At 43.6% G+C, this 18034-nt stretch overlaps 1 non-coding gene across 1 annotated transcript in view; it reads left to right on the top strand.

Moving 5' to 3' along the window:
- Window positions 1–17765, top strand: part of LOC115319879 — a 40329-nt gene extending 22564 nt beyond the window's left edge. The window contains exons 5-8 of the transcript XR_005715343.3: window positions 3942–4064; window positions 6710–6841; window positions 7316–7435; window positions 16006–17765. This is a non-coding gene — a transcript (zinc finger protein 79). The remainder of the gene's footprint in view (window positions 1–3941; window positions 4065–6709; window positions 6842–7315; window positions 7436–16005) is intronic.
- Window positions 17766–18034: the final 269 nt, after the last annotated feature.

The following is an 18034-nucleotide window of genomic DNA, read 5'->3' as shown; positions in this document are numbered from 1 at the left end:
CAGCACGCATACCCAAGGAAGATGATGTAACATAATATTATGAACTTACGTGCGATGTTAATGTCTAGTTTATCAACCTTGTACTAGAGCAGATCTTGTTTGTTATATCATGTGGACTCTAGTTGGTCTTAAGCGTATGGCTTTTTGCCATAGGCCATGCGATCAGTTGAGAGTAACGATGGACGTCACCACTCTGTCACTCGAATATGACTCTGCTTTGGACTGGACTCGGTGCAACATTCCTCTGCCGTCTCTCCCAACAGAGCCCAAGGAGATACTTGATACTCCAACCAAAGAAAGCTTGTGTTCCGAGGACTACAGTGGAGTGTCCACCACTCCGCTGCACTTGGAGGGAGAGGAAGGCAGAGCTTGTGCGGTGAAAGAAAGTGAGCTCTTTAGAATGTTGTCATGTTGCTTCAAGAATGTTTTTTGTTTGAACCAAATGTGAGCAGAAGTGATGTCTCCCTCTTTTGAGGAAGCTAGACATATTGGAAGAAACAATAACCACATATTGCTGCTTATAAGGGAACAATTTTGGACATAGAAACTATTGCAGAATTGGCAAAGTAGGAAAGCTCCACTTCCATTCTACATAATTCTTCATTTTCCATGCATCACTTTTTCTTTTTTTTTTTTACCATGTGTTCAAAGTAATTTTGCATGTGTTATACGCAAAGGTTTCTTGTAGATCTGATCTCGCAAATACTGCGAAACGTTTCGTCACGTTCAAGAAATAGATACAGATTGAAAATGTTTCAGGGCTATGGGATAAATACGCGTAATCGGAACCAAAGCATTTCCTACCCCCGACAAGGATGAAACACACGATATCAAGGACATCTTGACTTGTTATGAGTTCAGCCGGCTCTACCATTAGCATATGGCCATTCTTTGTGCTCGTTTCACAATTTTAGTCTTTTCCTTTTCACGAAGGAGTATAATGGCTATGGTGGTCAGGATTTGCAAACCAGCTCGAATGTACGGTAGCTCGAGTCCCAGAGGTGGCGGTACTTGATTTAAGAGCTACGTTGGAACGGTCTCACTCCTCGCTGCTTGTTTTCTCGCGTTGCACGGTCACAAGTTGTTCGATTGAGTCGTGATCGTGTGACCGGGCTGGAGAGCAGACAATGTTTCTCTGTATCTGCTTGTCTCAACCAGGCAGTTTAGGTTTTCAATACTTGTGGATGGCCATCCTTCATCCGAACGCGACCGACAACTGTGCTGCTGGATGCAAGTTTGATCTGTTGGAAAAGGTGGAGCGCCAGTGGCATTCGCAACGGCACGAGATCTCTTAACTGCGACGGCAAACGAAGAGGCTTCCGTGGGCCAGAATTTCGATAAGTGTGGATGCTTACGGAGTCGTAGGTTGAGCTTGCAACGTATGTCACAGAAGTGCGCGGTAATCCCGACCCATGAGGTGCAATGCAATCACCGAGCGAGCGCGAAAGATGCGGTTCATGCGGTCGTTTGCAAAATGCGAGATTTCCTTGGGCAAAGCCGACGACGTTTTTTTTGGGAACATAGGAGTGATGACGACAGGAAGGACAGCCCCAGACGGACAAAAGACATAAGAGAACGACATAGAGGAGTTCCAGTTGTCTCGCATCCAACGTGAGCTTCCTAACTTGAATAATGCTTTGGCATCTCGTGCGCGCGTGGGCAACTAAAGCAGGCCGGAAGGTGTTGAATGCGCGGTGTAGGCTAGGCGTTTTTAAAGAGGCGCCCTGCAGTTCTCCCGAGTTCGCCATACAGTGTGCCCCTAAACTATAAATTTGTTTTCGTTTTGCTGACATGCAATGTGAGGGGCTAGAGCAGGGGTGGCCAGGCTTGCCCGGCCTAAGAGCCGCAGACAAAACCACGGAACTTCCTAAGAGCCGCGGGGGGGGGGGGGGGGGGGGGGGGGGGGGGGGGCAAACTTGACTTTTGTTTAGAGTCTGATTCTACATATGGGGGCACAAGGCTGTATGACTGTACGTATGGCAGTACAAGGCTGCCAAACTGCAAGCTGCAGTGTGCTTTATTCTGAAATCCTTTCTTTTTTTTTTCCTGGGGAAACGCGGAAAGGGGCGAAGGGGGGGGGGGGGGGGGGGGTGTTCTTTTATGAGGGATCTGCGAGCCGCACTTGGACCAGCAAAGAGCCGCATGCGGCTCGCGAGCCGCGGTTTGGCCACCCCCGGGCCAGACTTACAATCGAGTTGACTTACAATTGGGAAAATACGGTAACCAATTTTCCCTCATTGTTTTCTTTCGTTAACGGGCGCTGGAATTTAGAGTGGTTGATTTACACGCAGCATTATATAGTATACAAGAAACTAAATGTTGATAAGTCACTTTTGTTCTCAAGATAAACAGCCGTTGGCTGAGTTCATAAGGCCCAATCACGCACTTGCGTTCGCTTAGGATCGAGTTCACGTGATGTCTTACGTCTAGAGAACACACTGCACGCTGGAGGCATCTGTCAGGTGACCTTGGAACTGCATTTTACTAGGGTCGAACCTCGTTGTATCGAACAGAGCGAGGACCGTGAAATAGTTCGATATAATCAAAATTTGATATATAAAGTCACACACAAAAAAATCGTCAAAGTACAGCGCGATTTAATCAGTAAAAGGCTAACGGCAAAAAATTACTAGTACTCACATGAAGCGTTAAGGTGAACTATTGATTCCGGCGTAAAAAACTGCCGCAGCGTAGATTGCTGCATAGAGCTGACCGCATGCCTTATAGCGGCCGGCTCCACTGTCTCCAAGCGGTCCACCAGCGCCAGATCACTACCGTCGATTGCACTGCAGTAGCGGCGTAAAAGCGAGACTGTCTTCCCGACAATGTTGTAACAGGCTTTGAAGCGTTGCAGCCACCCGCTACTTGCGGCGACGCTTTGTGCTTGGTGGATGAACGCGAAGTCCTTTGCTTTCTGTTGAAGCATTGGCCTGATGCCGGCATATTCCAAGTCCTTGCGTCCATAAACCACTTGTGAAGTGATCTTTCCACCTTTTCAAAGGCCGGTGTCTGAACACGGCGTGCGCCGGAATGCTTGCTTCGTTCAGCCTTTGATTTGATGTCACTTTTCGTCTTCAGCAGCGGGCTTAATGTGCTTCGCGGTATGTTGTACGCTTCGGCAACGCTGGACTTTTTTTCTCCTTTTTCAACCCGGCGGATGATTTCAAGCTTCGTCACGAACGTCAGCGACGTACGTTTCTTTACGTTTGTTGCCATCCCCACATGCGGTTGACGCAACGTCGGAGGAATGAACCCGGAACCACGAAACTGCACAGGGCATGAAAAGAGCGATGCTGGCGATAGGATTGAGCTGACTGGACTGAGCCCGTATGCCGCCGAATCTGGATGGCACCAGAGGCATAAAGATTTATGCGGGCATGCGCTTGAATAAAAGTCACAAACACCTGCTTCGCCGTCGCTATCCTACGCTGTGTTGCGGGAAAGCCCGCATATCCTCCGATGTGCTGCGGGAAAGCCTGCCGCCTGTCTCCGGAGCGCGGCTTTCTGGTGCTGCGGAGTTTGATATATTCATTTTTTAACCGACCGAGTTCGCTATAAAAAATTTTAAATGCATGTAATTCTTATGGTAGTTCGACAACGATTCAATATAAGCAATAATTTTATATATCCGTGTTCAATATAATGAGGTTTGACTGTAGAGCGAAAGGTTTACATTCTGTCTGCAAAAAAATTGTAGTTTGTAACATTGTCAAAAGGTCTTCCAGCCAAGGAGGAAGGTATAATGCCCGTAAAAGATGGGAAATATACAAAAACTGAAAGGGTTTCACAGCTGTTTGACAGATGGCATTAGTGTGTTTTCTTGTCAAAACAGATTTAAGGGGTTTTAAGGCACATGGTCATAAGCAGGAGCAGGGGCGTGAAGCGGTCTTTACTTTACACACAGATATCGAACAGTATTTTTTTTGCATTTCCTTCGACAGAGGTGGACCCCCTGTCTGATGCTTCGACCGGCGGGGATGGCTACCTTGAAGATGCCGTCTGTCTCCACTCTTCCCCCGAATTCCCGGAAAAAGGCGAGACAGCTTTTCTCAGGGTGAAGGAAGGCAAGTCCTCACAGACATATTTTGAAAAACAGCCGAATTATAACTCTAGATTGAGCTAGTGGGTTCATGATTTTGATGGGATTGAAAAGCGCCGAAGGAGACAGGCAGAGAGTGGCCGTCTTTGTTGTCTGTATCTTTTTCGTCCTTTTTTTTAGCTTTTAGAAGTTTGCGAATACTCACATATACAAATACAAATCGAATAGTAAGTTCCCAAATAATTTGATTCATGAATCAAATTCCTAGTATTCGGTCACTCTAATATTCAGTATATCCGGGCAAAAATGAGCAGTAGGCACGGAGCCGAAGGAATAGCGTTTTTTTTCCGACGTTAGTGCAGTGACGTTGAGACATACCATGCGAGAAACACCTCACAGTTTTACCATTCCACAAAAAAAAAAAAAAAGATCAAGCACACAAACTAGAAAAAGAGTATTGAATGCCACCACCTCATAGCACGCAAATTTAATTGCGATCGTGACACAATCTAATCTTGAATCACATCTGAAACATCCCATTTGCGCCGCTTGCAGATCTGAATTGTTGGGAAACTGCAATTCCACGTCATGCCTATTTTGTTTCGCAAGTAAACCTCCTTGTTTCAAATTAAAGCACCAATGTAGGGCACAATTGACACACTTACAAATTTGGCGATAATTCATTGCATTTAGAACTGTGCTAAAACGGCTTCATACATACATTTATATCCACTGTCGGACACTGTTAGCGCGAACACAGAGTTGGTGCTTTCCAGCTTGGGGGATATACTTGTCATACGAAAAAAGGACATCTAGAAAACCAAGAGAGGTGGGGAAGAACTATGCAGTAACACTGGATTGGTAACTGTGCATGTACGATCAAAATAAATAAAGGCCACGTAATATAGAATAAATAAATAATAAAGGCCACGTAATAAGGAATGCGACTGAAACGTATAGCTCTAATTTTTTTGTTTTTTTTACAATAAGTTTTGACGGCGCCGTGCAATTCGCTGCATGTCAAACGACAAAGCGCTTAACTGTCGAGAATAATTTACAACAGAAGATAGCCGAAAGGCATGCATTTTTCACGCTCACAAATAACGTGTTTACCGATGGAAAGGACACGGACATGCAATTTAGCGAGTGTTAACATTCAAACAATATATTGTACATACCACACGATGCAGCGTTATCCAAAAAATATTTATTTGAGAAAGATCTCGAATGACACAGTCACATCCTGATGATCGGACAGAATCCAAGATGACTTCGTTTCGGGGCAGGTTTTGGGGAGAGCTTCTTTTTTCACAACAGCACCGAGGCAAAGGAACGAATGCGACTGACCCATTTCCCACCCCAACCCGGACAACTATTTTTGGAGATGACTGAGGATTCTACGCGGATTATGTCTGGGGGAAGGAGAACAATGTTCGCAAAATCGCGTCGAGGGCCGTTCGGCGTCCTTCGCCTCCTTCGTTTCCTGTGAATGGCCAGGCACTTACCAGCCTTATTTCTCACAATGGAAGATAAAACAAAAAGGGTATGCAGCACGCATAAAAGAAAAAAATTAAGTGGAAACTTTAAAGAGGGGTTAGAAAACATTGAATGCAAAACTGCAAAAACGAAGGTAGAGACCCGCGCTGATCGGGTCTTCACAGTTCAAGAGAGTGACAGAAACTTTCAAGCTGATAGAGGGCTCGAGAGTCGCACCAGCCGCATCAGCAATATGGTGGCGGCCTAGGAGTGTTTTTTGGAAAGATGTATAGATCGAGGTTTTTTTTTTTTTTTTTTTATGCAGCTCGTTTGCTTGTTTCTCATTTTTTTTAAAACTATTTTCGTGTTTTGTTGCCGGCGCTGTGTGGAGGTCGTGACTAGGCGTAAACGATTGCGGTGTTTGTGATCTTTACCATCTAAGCTCTGCTGTATTTAGCGGCTCTTAGAGGCTCTATTTGGTAAGGTCCCGTTTTGTCATTTCTCGTTTGTCGCGGCCTTCGGTATTAGCAGAGACACGCGGAAGTTTCAACTGGAGCTGAAGTTAGGATGTTTTTGTATATCAAATTATCAATATATCGAACTATTTTACGGTCCCCTGTACACAGGTGTCACTGGAATGCCGGAAAACCTTGAACACACTCCATATTCCTTTCAATTGTTATTTTGCTTAGAATCGCCGCTTGTTTTTGCACACCTGCAGTGGAACAGAGGTCTGGGCCCTTGCTTTCTGCCAGTGACGTTTTGTATGGATGGCGGGGAAAACTGGGAAAAAACTACTGAGAATGTAGTTTCGGTCTCGGTAGCGAACAAAATGTAACTTTTTTTTTAATTAACTAGAGTGTATCAGGGGGAACGAGATACTATTTCAGAATCAGGAAGCCACCCGCATTCAGGCATTGTTTTTGGATTCAGTAGCTCAAAAAATCAGTGGAGTACACCAAGAAAACAAGCTGCCATGTCGTGCCCTCTCAGTTTCCCTGAGCTAGATTGCAGCCTATGGCTGCTAACTGTCACTCTCCCTGTTGCAGTGGAAAGTGCCCAGATAGGGTATGTGTGCTATTGCGAGCAAAACGACTGAAGATGCTCGATAAAGATTAAATCATTCCTCGTTTTCAATCTTGTTTTTTTTTGTGAAATATAATGGACGGGTATCTCGTGCTTCTTTGTAAACAGAACCAGATGAGTTTGCTCCTGCCCTTGGGATGGAAGATGAGGGCGAGACCTCTGAGGCCTTTGACACCATGTCATTTTTGCCAGTGCTGCCGGAGGGACAGCGGAGGGATGGTTCCCTTCATGTTATTGAAGGCAAGCTCTTCTGACTTACTTATTCTTGTAGGAAGTATCAATGCCATCAGTAAGAAGGCTAGATTGCTTTGTTGTCTTCCCTTTCGTGGCTTGACGTATCGGCACAATAGAAACATTGTTTTTTCATTTACTGATGAAATCCAAGGTGTAATGGCGTGAAAGTTTGTGAATGCACCATGATATTTATGCTTGAATAACTCATTTACTAAGTTTGACCCTCTGTACCCTGAGCGTGACTACAGTATTCGAGAACCTGTCATTCTCAAAAAGGATGCTGCATGGGCATCCCGTTCACTCGAGTGACGATTGATGGCAGAAATACAGAAATTTAGGTCTTCTTGTGAGCATCAAAATTGTCTCGTTGAGAAAATATAATTTATTTCTCTCTCACCCTGTCTAAAGTCGTGTGAGCAGATTCACGCCTCCCTTCGACTTCGGCTGTCGGCAACAGTGGCGTGTTATTCTCCCCAGCAGTGCCGGACGAGATACTGCCCACTCCAACGGGCGGAGCTTTCCCTTCAGAGGACTGTGACAGAGTGTATTGCTCTCAGCCGGACCTGGAAGGACACAACAAGAGCTGCGTCGTGAAGCAAGGCAAGCTCGACTGCACACAATTTTGTCATAATCAACGTAACCTCGTCATTGTAATTAGCTGCAACGAGTAAAAGCTACCTTGTTCCCATAGTTCGAAGAAAAGCCCAAAGGCAGGGAACACGAGTGCTTAGCCCTGGTACTTTTTTTAGCGTAGTTGAATTATTCAGAGTTAGCCTGCTTTGTCTTTAGAGCTTCAAGTCTGGTACTCAGTGCCAATTTGTTAGAATGCTGGTCTTCTATTTTTGTACCAGGTCAAGAGGCTGTCGTATTCTTTCGAGTTTACACTTATTGCAATCCTACATACTCGCACCTGCAGCTCGTTGCTCGCCTTCTTTCGGCAGAAACGGGAAGCACTCTAAAGAGGCTGCCTCGGTTCTTCTGCTCAGTGGGCACGGTAAAACTGCTCGCAATCAAGTCTCGCGAACAGCCATTTCTGATTGTATGCAACAGTTTTGATTGTCCCCCATGGGGCTCTGCAGCCTACATTGGATTTTACTTTACTAGACAGTTTTAATGTTGCATATAGAAGCAAGTGCTGTTCATTTACGTAACAGGTGCATGCTCCACGCTGCACATGTGCATCGTCGCCATGTGCCAATGTACGACCGCAATTTCGGGCTTTGCATGCGTGCAGTGTGGAAAATGCAATGCCATCGCAAACACAAAGTGCTTGCATTCGCTCCTATACGCAATATTAAAACTCACTACTTTTTCACATGTTTTCCAAGGCCAACGAAACTCGCTGTAGTCAGCTGGCGTGTAGGCATTCCTGCGAGCTTAGGGGGGCCCTGCAAGGACTTTTTTTACTGGTTTTTAATTTGCACTGAACCTGAGCGCACTGAAAGTAGTAACTTAAAGGGAAGATGGGGCACTTCTACATTTGAGAAAAAATGCTTGAATTGCGTTCATTTGGCCTTTAGAATAACAAATATCAAAATTATATTTCAATGCGACGCGCCGGAGAGCCACAAGAGCAATTTCAAAATAGGGCTGAAGCCCCGCCTCCTTAGCCTTGGGCAGCCAAAAGAGCCGTCGATGACGTCACGGACAGCGACTGTCTTTCGCGTTTTTCTCGCGTTTAACAGTACTTACGCAGCAAGTGGTTTCGGTATTCGGGTTCATGGGGTAAAAATACACTAGAATTCACTTCTAACTCATTTTTTTCAAGAAGCTCCGTAGCTTCCCTTTAATGAACCTTGTCTTTTCTCAAATTTCGCTTTGGTTTGAAAGTTATAGGCAAATTCAAATTACAAAAACAAGCAAAGAATAACCTCCTTCATGATGCCCTTGGTCGCTTGAGTGGCCGTGAACTAAAGGAGGGGTAGTGAGCTTAGCGAGCACTCACGGCTGCTCCACTCCGTGCTGACGGCTCGAAAGGGCACCGCTAAAGTATTTTCTGGATAGGCCCTATGAAGCGGGCAGCCAGGGCGGCTCGTATTACATTTGCTGCGCGATTAAACAATAATTCGGCGTGACACTTCACTGGCCACAAACGTTGCATACATCCGGGACCTTTCACGCTCGCCGCTCGTCGGTGCCTAATCCCACTGCACCTTTTTAGTATGCGCCGCCTTTCCACCGCTTGGTGGCAGGTATGTCAATGGGTCATTTCTTGTTTTCATACTTTATAAACTGCATTTGCTTCTTTTCTGATCTAAAATACCTAACAAAAACTACTTTTATAAATGATTTAAGCGGTTCACGCCACTTATATTTTGTATTTCGAATAAAAAGAAGCTTTTAGCGGCTCTGACCAGTAGTAAGCCCAAAATCAACCTACGGGGGCGACCCACGGTGCGCTTTCGGCACCGTGGGTCGCCCCCGTAGGTGGAGGAGGTTTCCGTGTCGTCTGGTTAAAATGTGATGCACTGATATTTAGTTACTCTCTCCGTGCCCGCTGGCTTGCCCGAACTCCAAGAGGTGTGGAAACCACAAAAAAGATAGATGCTTAAATATGATTGCAGGGCCCCTTTAAAAGGCTGAAATGGGCAAAAGGAGGGCATATAAATATTGAAGAAATAAATGTTCTGATAAGTTTTTAATTTAAAAAAAAACTGACGGAATTCGTTTTTTTTTTTTTTTTTTGAACGTTTGGCGCGGAAGAATTGGCAGCGAATTTGGAAATACAGTTGTCAAATGTGGCGACTTTGGTAGCACCATATGTATACTTCACCCACAACTAATGTCATTTTACATGGATTTCTCAGGCTAGCTAGAATGTTTTTGTAGGTTTTAGACTCTTTTTATTCTATAACCCTTCAATTAAAGATACTGCAATTGGCACTAGTAATCATAATATGCCATCTTTGGTTTGCCATAGATGTTCACGCATTTGAAATTAGGTCATAAGCAACAAATTAAATTAGAGCTTGAAAAAATACCATAAAATAGTGAGCAAGTGCCCACTCAAAATTTGAAGATAATTGCGAAAATATAGAAGATGGGCACGTGTGAAGTCATCAATCTTACATAAATATGTACTGTGCATATTTTTTCAGATGTTTCTATTGTTTTGGGAAGATGCTTAGTGTAGAATGGGGGGGGGGGGGAGGGGGGGACAGATGCATGTTATTTTACGGTAGGTACTAAAATATTTTAGTTGTACATTAATATTACAAATTGCGGTAATGTAGGTCCCCAAGGAAGGCCACAATCACAAAAATGTGCCATTTGACCATAATAGTCTTTACAGAAAGGATACATTTTGTTTTCTTCTTAGCATATGAAAACCTTTACATCGTCATCAAGATAGACATAGACACTGGATGTAATATAAAGTCGTATGTGTATTGCCTTAAAAACACACAGACTTCGTTGTCTGACTTGGATTTTGTTTTGGGGTTTTTGAAGTGAGAACAGCATTTATTAATTTATATGTTTTGTGAAAATATGCTAAACTCATCTCCCATGGCAATATTTTTAAAATTTAGATTTATTTTGTTATTCTTGTGCTGGGAATAATCTGAAAGCAATTAATCATGTAAATATGGAAAAAAATTCATTGAAATGCCCACAGTTTAATCATTTTGCACGACAATTACCATATTTACTTGCATAATGAACACATTTTGTTTTGCTGAAAAATTGACACATATTTGAGGGGTTCATTCATTACGCAGGGTAACATTTTTGCATTTACACATTTCGAGCAAATGTCACATTAGGTGCCAATATGACACTGCCAGATACCTTGGCACGTCTCGTCTGATGGAGGCGCACCCACAGCTGGTCAGGGACATGCCACAGTAACCATGCTTTATAAATTGTGAACCTTTGTAGGGCGCCTCCGGAGTGCCTTTTGTCGAAGGAAAAGTGCCCTACGAAGCTCACTTAGCATGAAGAGCAATGCGGCCATTCTTAGGCCTAACCACTTCCACGATTTCACTGTCCGAAAGTGGACCACAGACGACAGCGTGTTTATTCACATCAATGCATCCGATATGCGAAGAGTCTCGGGGCTGGGCGATTCCTCGACCCAAGCTTCATGAAGTGTGCATGCCACTTGGTTTCACGGTTGATCATTTCTGCAACTACGTACTTGCAGCCATTACCAGAGCAGCTTGGCTTGGTTTGGCTTGACTTGACTTGACTTGTCCTGACTGCTTGGCAGCAAAATAAAATTGGCTTAGTGGGCTTGGTTGCTAGCTACTAAGTTCTAAGTACTAAATTCGAGACTTGCGGAGCTGGAAATTAAAGGTGCATTTACTACGCGAGGGGAAAAAAAGTCCAAATATTGGTACCCGTTGTGGGGGGTGTGTTCATTATGCGATTGCATTCATTATGCGAGTAAATACGGTATCTGAGCGAGAAAAGGCAGCAAGAACACAGAAATATCAACACTGATTTCTTTTAACAAATACTATATTCTATGTTACCACTGAACTCTCCAAAATATTTCGAACTGCCTGGATCGTAAACATGTCACAAAATAAGGTTTCCGCAAAAAACTTCTTTAGCTTAATAATTACGCGGTGAAACACATCTTGAGTGAACCATAATTAATACCTATACCGAGAAATTAAATCCAAAATAGACGCAAGTTTGGGTTTCGTTCCTTAATTATAACGTGCCTCGTAGTGTAAATATTACGTTAACCACCGTTTTTGTTTTCAGGATAAAGAGGTAACCTGTCCGCATAACACCCCCAGCTTCCTCATAAGCGGAAATAACTTGTTTCGCTTTGTGAAGCCAGCACACTAGACGGGCTCAGCAACTGCTATACCAGCACGCATCTCCAACCCTCACTATAACCTTTATTCTTGAAAACGAGTGGCACCACCTATAGACAGCTGGAGTCGCGAGCAGTGATCTATTTGTAAGATTGACCAGCTACAAATCTGGGTAGAGTCTACAAATTGGAGACTCTACCCATTGAAATTGCATTGAAATGTAACGACCATTTTTCAGGTAATTGAGAAATCCCCAGAAATAGAGGAAGCAAGGAGAGCATGCTAAAAATTCCCATGCAGATCAACCTTTACCTTAAATACCTCGAAAAGTTTTGTCGCTCAAACTTTTTTAGTTGGAAATATTCTAAACCCATAGCTAGAGTTTTGAAAAATAAATGTCTGCCTATTGTGAACTCGTGATTGAACACCCATGACAGAGCGGTGGGAGCTACCTGCATGCCGTACCAACCAAACGCTTCCCTTTCATTCCCTCACCTTGCTCTCATCTTCTCCGTGTGGTGGTAACGCGATCATGTGGTGAAACGTAGACGAATGACGTGACCGACGAACATGTAGCTTGCACCGCACTATTGGCTTAAGGGTGAACATAATGGAGTGCTCTTCATGTCTCATCTTCTGCATTTCTCACTCAGCGGGATTACTAAGTGCCCGCTGAATTAATGTTTTCCAATTCTAAACGGCGTCGTAAAGAAAACGTGTTATCTTTTTCTTTCTTGCTGCATTAGACACGGTGACAAGAAAACGGGGGTTGGCAAGGGTATGCCCCCTTGTTTCTTCATGTTGGTTGGTGTTTAAAGGGGAACTGCGCCGATTTTTGGAACTACCTAATCCAAAGGCATCATTTGAATGCGGATGGCTTCCTGATTTTGAAACGCTATCTCGTTCCCCCAGATCCACTCTAGTTAAATAAAAAAAGTGATATTTTGTTCGCTGCCGAAACTGATACATTGTTTTTCCTAGTTTTTCCCCAGTTTTCCCCGTCGCCCGAACATGACGTCACCGGCAGGCAGCGAGGCACGCGGCCGGCAACTGGTTATGCTTGCGCCCACCTTTCTCGCATCTAACAGCAAGAAAACCTGGGCGTTCGTGCTATTTGAAGTTGATAATAACCTCTATTTGCACAAAGTATGGCCCTGGCCTATGTGCTGAACTACGAGAAAGTAAAAACAGAAAAAAGAAAAAAAAGGAAGCATTTGGGATTTTGAGAAAATCGTTTTTGCAACTTGGTGCGCTCGAGCCGCGGCTCTCTAGTTTCGTGCAATCGCTGGGAGATCCATTCTTCTTCTATCAGAAGGTGGCAGTTATGCTGGCAAAGAAAGGTCGACAAGTCAAGCAATAAATTTTTTTGGACAAATTACCTAAGCACCACGGAGAGTAATGCTCGAAATGGGGACACAAATGCCTCGCAGGCTCGTCTTTTACCTGAAGGTACATGCCATTTGTTTTAGAATTTCTTTAGGAAGTTACTGTTGCAGACGCCTGCATGTGTAACTACCCTTCTGGCATGCATAGGCTCCTTGGAGCTTAAGTAGTTTAGCAAAATATCTATAGAGCATTCCAGAAAAGCTCTTCTGGTCGGTGCCATTTTCAGCGTTCAAACCTGTGGTGCGTACTTTGCTCGCCTTCCAAAGCGATGAACATGTGCATGCTGGGCTGTGACCTAACACGTGTAGGCTGTGATTCTTGTAAACATTGAAATGTACGGAATGAACTGCATTCGTGTAGGCGAGACGGCAGGTTTCTGTTTGTGAAGATCGCGCTAAAATGAAAAGAACTCCGCAACCACCAAGCCATACATCAAGGTGCAATGAAAGGCGTATAAAATACACAAATACACTTCAAATAAAGACTATTTGCTTGAAATATTGCGTAAAGTACAAAAATGCATCATAAAATTTCTAATTCAAAATAAGTTAAAGGCTGACGACCAGACTTGAGATTCTGCAAGGTAGAAGATCCTCCCCATTATGGGAGAGGAAGAAATAGGCAACGGTGGACAGGGTAGAAGGGGGAGAGGAGGAAGCGAGGGGAAAGTGGAAAGCTTAAACTGGTCATCGGTCTTTAACACAAGTTATCCCCCCCCCCCCCCCAAAAAAAAATAGCTTGTACATTCTTTTGTTTTTCACTTTTGGCATAGAATGCAACACGCTCATCAAACACTCATCCACAAGCATACATATAAAACAGTGTAATTCTATGTAAAAACGTTTTTAATGAAGTTTCGGTTTTCACAGCCTCCATCTGCTGTAAATTTGCATGCCCCTCCTAAACGACATTAATATTTTCATACTTCAAAAACTTTTCAGCCCTAAATCACGTTTCTCCGCAATAGAATAAAATAGAGACGTTTTCACCACGTTTTCTGTGAGGAAACATTGTATGCCATCCATTTGACAAACCAGGCAATGGCTCGTATATTAATGGAGCTCAACACCTGTTCCATAAACATCTGTGAAACCAGACACGAATGGCAGTGTGTCAAAAGTCATGTCTAAATTGAGACTTGAACTTTGTTTAGACGTTTTACTATACATTTTCAACAGATCAGCTGCATAAGTGGAATTTGAGAGTAGCCCTAGCTAAATTCGATGTCTGAAACAAATATACTATATGTGAAAAACAAAACAAAAAATACTGAAGCAATTGTGAACAACAAATGTGACTGCACGAAATGTTCACTATAGTACTAGGATGTGCACTATTTTTCTCAATATTATTAACGCTCCTCTTTGGGCGGATATTGTAGTGGTTACAGGGGGCTTGAGTCAGTGCTCGCCGCTCTTGAAACTGTTGTTCTCCGGCCGCAGAAGGATACTCTACTCGCAGCACGCGGCTATGAAGTATGTAGCCACGTACTCTAGCCTGTAACTTACAAACTACTGTAAAAATCTTTATTTTCGCGGCCTCTATTTTTCGGGAATCGGTCAAAGAGAACGAATTGCGGCCACTAAATTCCACAAATTCTAGACGCCTGCGTTGAAACAATTAAGGAGCGAAATTTTCGTGTGCCCTTAAATTTCGTGAATTTTTCACTTCGTGAAATTCGCGGGCTTTCAAACGTTAAAGGTTTTACAGTATTCTGAGCATGAGCGTAGAATGTTCTACGCGACACTAGTTCTCTTGGCACACAGTTTGCGCAAAAAAATGGCTGGCCCCCATTGCGCTGCTCGGGAGCACTTTTTTTCTGCCACGAATACAAGGGTAAAAAAAATAAGTTTTTCCTGGCACTGTTCGTACAATCTATTCCAGGTAAGATTGCTACCCATTGCAAAGGAACTTTCAACCTTGAAGCTGTGAAAAAATAATCTCGATCGATGGCGCCCAGAGAGCGACTTCGCGGCTGCCCGAGTCGCTCGTCTGCCTGCCCATCCATGACGTACACGGTTAGGGAAAAGTAGAGATTTTTCATTGTTGCCAGTAGAGAGTCGCCTCCTGGAAACCTTGCGGCCGGCGTAACTTGAATATTCAATATCTTCGGGCAAAAACTTTATTTTAATGAAATATTTTGGCTATTAGTTAAGAAAGGGTTATTGATGCGGTCGACCAATTTTCAGCCATATCGAAGACTGTAAAAAAATCGGCGGAGCTCCCCTTTAAGCATAATTTTTGCAGATATAAGCCTCCTGTTGATGCATGACTATGAACTAAATAGTTTTTACCGTGAGCACTCTTGTTTAAAAGGCATCTAGGCTTCTGTGCCGATTTATCGCATCACTCCTAAGTACTGGAAAGGTTGGCCGGTCGTATAAGAGAAATAAAGCTTTCTCAAGAGATTGGGAACCCCCGCAGTTACGTCTACAAAGAAAACCCAAACTCTTTGTTTTTGTTTTTTTTTTCATTTGTTCGAAGCATAGCAGCTGGAATGTATCCCACCTGATAGTGTATGAATCAAATGGGGTGGGGTACGCTTTGAAATTTGAACTCTACAAATATTTAGCAAGAAACGCGTGATCGGCGATTTCTCGGAGGATTGTGCTCATAGTATATAGGTTTCTATAAAATGTTCAAATAATCAATAGTTCACAGCTGCAAACATCTTGGGGAAATAAGTTACTAAAAAATAGTCACTTCCTGTGTTATCGAAGGCCCCCTGAATGCTTTATTGCCATTGATTGTTTTCCAGACCATACTTTTTTACCTATGGTTCATTAAAAAATGTGTCGGGTCCTGCTGTATATAAATCAGTATAACACAACATGGGTCGAGCTTTGTTTTTCATTGCAGTTAATTTGAAACAGTTCCAACCTACCCAACTTTTTAATTGTTCAGGGTTTATCGCAGGTTTTTGACTTATGTACAACTTTTCCTGTAAAGGATAGGTATCTTTTTCCCTCCCTCAGTTAGAAAGACTGGAACTTGTTCATTTTGTCTTCCCAACAGACGCAGACGATGTGCCAGAGTGGAGCTCCGACTGTGGAGGAAGCCATAGCTTGTCCTCTTCCCAAGAACGATCTGACCAGGAATGTCTGGACGAACAGGTGAATCCAAGACATGGCTGTTCTTTTGGAACCTGCTCCAGCATCTCCACAAAGAAGATCATCGTGATTGAAGGCACACAGACAGAAGAAGCGTCTAGGAAGCATCGCTTAACTACTTGTGAAAGGATTCTCACAGATGAAAGGCCCTTTAAATGCCTTGCGTGCCCTAAGGCTTTTCGGACTAAGTCTTCCTTGAAGGTTCACGAGAGATATCATAGTGATGAAAAGCCGTTTGAATGCCCCTACTCTCCTAAAGCATTTCAAACAAAACCATGGTTGACGAAGCACAAGATATCTCACAGCGATGAAAGGCCGTTTAAATGCCCCAGCTGCCCTAAAGCATTTAAAACAAAGTCACTCTTGACAAAGCACAAGCTATCTCACAGTGATGAAAGGCCGTTTAAATGCCCCAGCTGCCCTAAAGCATTTAAAAAAAAGGCAACCTTGACTGCGCACAAGCTATTACACGGTGATGAAAGGCCGTTTAAATGCCCCAGCTGCCCTAAAGCATTTAAAAAAAAGGCAACCTTGACTGCGCACAAGCTATTACACGGTGATGAAAGGCCGTTTAAATGCCCCAGCTGCCCTAAAGCATTTAAAGTCAGCTCACACTTGACGACTCACAAACTAGCTCATAGCGATGAAAAGCCGTTTGAATGCCCCTACTGTCCTAAAGCATTTCAAGCAAAACCATGGTTGACGAAGCACAAGCTATCTCACAGCGATGAAAGACCGTTTAAATGCCCCAGCTGTCCTAAAGCATTTAAAACACAGACAAACTTGACTGTGCACAAGCTATCTCACGATGATGAAAGGCCGTTTAAATGCCCCACCTGCCTTAAAGCATTTAAAATCAGCTCATACTTGACGACTCACAAGCTATCTCATAGCGATGAAAGGCCGTTTAAATGCCCCAGCTGCCCTAAAGCATTTAAAAAAAAGGCAACCTTGGCTGTGCACAAGCTATTACACAGTGATGAAAGGCCGTTTAAATGCCCAAGCTGCCCTAAAACGTTTCAATTCAAGTCAACCGTGACTGCACACAAGCTATTTCACAGTGATGAAAGGCCATTTAAATGTCCCAGCTGTCCTAAAGCATTTAAAAATAAGTCAAACTTGATGACTCACAAGTCATCTCACAGCAATGAAAGGCCGTTTAAATGCCCCAGCTGCCCTAAAGCATTTAAAAATACGTCAAACTTGACGTCTCACAGCTTATCTCACTGCGATAAAAGACCGCTTAAATGCCCCAGCTGCCCTAAAGCATTTAAATATAGGTCAAACCTGACGTCTCACAAGCTATTTCATGGTGATGAAAGACCTTTTAAATACCCTAGCTGCCCTAAAGCATTTAAAAAGAGTCAAGCGTGACTGCGCACTAGCTATGTCACAGTGATGAAAGGCCATTTAAATGCCCCAGCTGCCCTAAAGCATTTAAAAATAAGTCAAACTTAAGGACTCACAGGCTATCTCACAGCGATGAAAGGCCGTTTAAATGCCCCAGCTGCCCTAAAGCCTTTAAGAGAAAGTCATGCTTGATGGAGCACAAGATGTCCCATAGTGATAAAAGGCCGTTTAAATGTCCGAAGTGCTCGCTGCACAAACGAGCAAGCTGCGCCAGCGTCGTTTGTGCAGCGAGCACTTCGGTGCTACCGTGTTTGCAAGTTGTGGGAAGATTCGTTTGTGGAAAACGCGTGCCCCACCGTTCTTGTTACGAATCCGTTGCTGCAAGGACTTGCTCCTCTGGGTGAGTTGCTGTCAGAGCAATCTTCAGTTAATTTGACAGCTTCGTGTTTATATGTTAGGATAGAGTACCGATAAAGCACCTACAGTCAGAGATGTAGACACTCCAAAACAGTAGTTTCTTTCTTTCTTAATTGCATTGCCTATTGGTGAGTTTGTTTATGGTTTATTTATCGTTTATTCTTATG

This window comes from Ixodes scapularis, unplaced genomic scaffold, assembly GCF_016920785.2.
Source record: "Ixodes scapularis isolate PalLabHiFi unplaced genomic scaffold, ASM1692078v2 PGA_scaffold4__175_contigs__length_147842914, whole genome shotgun sequence".
In the NCBI taxonomy this organism is placed as follows: Eukaryota; Metazoa; Arthropoda; class Arachnida; order Ixodida; family Ixodidae; genus Ixodes; species Ixodes scapularis.
Note: the sequence above shows the minus strand (reverse complement) of the source record. Positions and strands in the feature narration are given on the sequence as shown.